Genomic DNA, 1,221 nt, shown 5'->3' on the forward strand with positions numbered 1-1,221 from the left:
CAGCTTGGGAATCTGGGAGTGCTTTGGGGATTCCTTTCAGGGAAACCAAAGGGTTTCCAAGCACATCCCACTGGTGAGATCTTGGCATTTGGGGCAAAGCAGGATGCAGATGGGAAAGTTGAACAAAGCAGGACTGGGATGCTCTGAGGTTGGAAGCAGAGCCTGGGAATTAACTCGGGAATGGGCAGGGGAAGCCCTGGGGCATGGCAAAGGCAAAGAGACCTTCGTTGATCAGTCCTGCTGATAGCCACTTTTATGGGCTGCAGCTCGGCGAGAGGCTCTGAATCAGGAATTCACCGGGTGTTTATCCTTCCCTGCTCCTCCACAAGATGCTTCGGATGCCGCAGGTTTTGTTCTGAGAACAATGACCTACTCGATGACCTTTGGCGCTGCTGTTTGAAGCCTCTTGGTGCTTGTCTTGGGCTGCGTTTGGTTTTGATGTGTATTTACAACCTAAATAACCCTGCTCAGGTTTCTTAAGTGTCGAGGAAACCTCAGGTCAGAGCAGCCCTGGCTGGTGGTGGATGCAGCAACACACAGAAGGTGTTTGGTTCCCTAATTAACCTTTGAATTCCTTAGTTAGACAGTGGAAATAGGTGGGGAAAACACCCCTGGGGATGAGCTCCCATGCCTAGGGGTGACTGGGGAGCACTGGTGATGTTTCCAACCCCAAATTCCACTTTTCTGGCCCGGTATGTTGATATAAAACCTGTCAAAAGAGCCTTGAAAGCAGCAGCAATTTCTTCCTGAGTCACTCCATAAAGTTTGTGCCTCTTGGCAGAAATCATGAGGGAAAGGTTATTGCTCTGGGTTTAAAGTGTTAATTTATGTGGTGTATTGGGTTGGATTTCAAGGTCCCCGAAGACCTTTGAATCTCAGTAGCTAATGAGGCTTGCAGAAATGATCCTGAGAGAGGCACAACTTGCTAGCAGTGAGCAATGGTGGTGGAAGAGCTCCAGGATTGAGCAAGTTTTGCAGTGGATAATCAGAAATGAACATGTTGCCCTTGGATGTTTGATTATTCCCAACTATAGATTTCCCTGCATCCCTGTCCTGCATCCCTCGTTCCTGGGGGAAGGTTTGAGCTCCAGGATTGGGCAAGTTTTGCAGAGGATAATCAGAAATGATCATGTTGCCCTTGGATGTTTGATTATTCCCAACTACAGATCTCCCTGAATCCCTGTCCTTCATCCCCCCCATCCCTGGGGGAAGGATTTTCCC

Source organism: Acanthisitta chloris, unplaced genomic scaffold (genome assembly GCF_000695815.1).
Source record: "Acanthisitta chloris isolate BGI_N310 unplaced genomic scaffold, ASM69581v1 scaffold1132, whole genome shotgun sequence".
Taxonomy (NCBI): Eukaryota; Metazoa; Chordata; class Aves; order Passeriformes; family Acanthisittidae; genus Acanthisitta; species Acanthisitta chloris.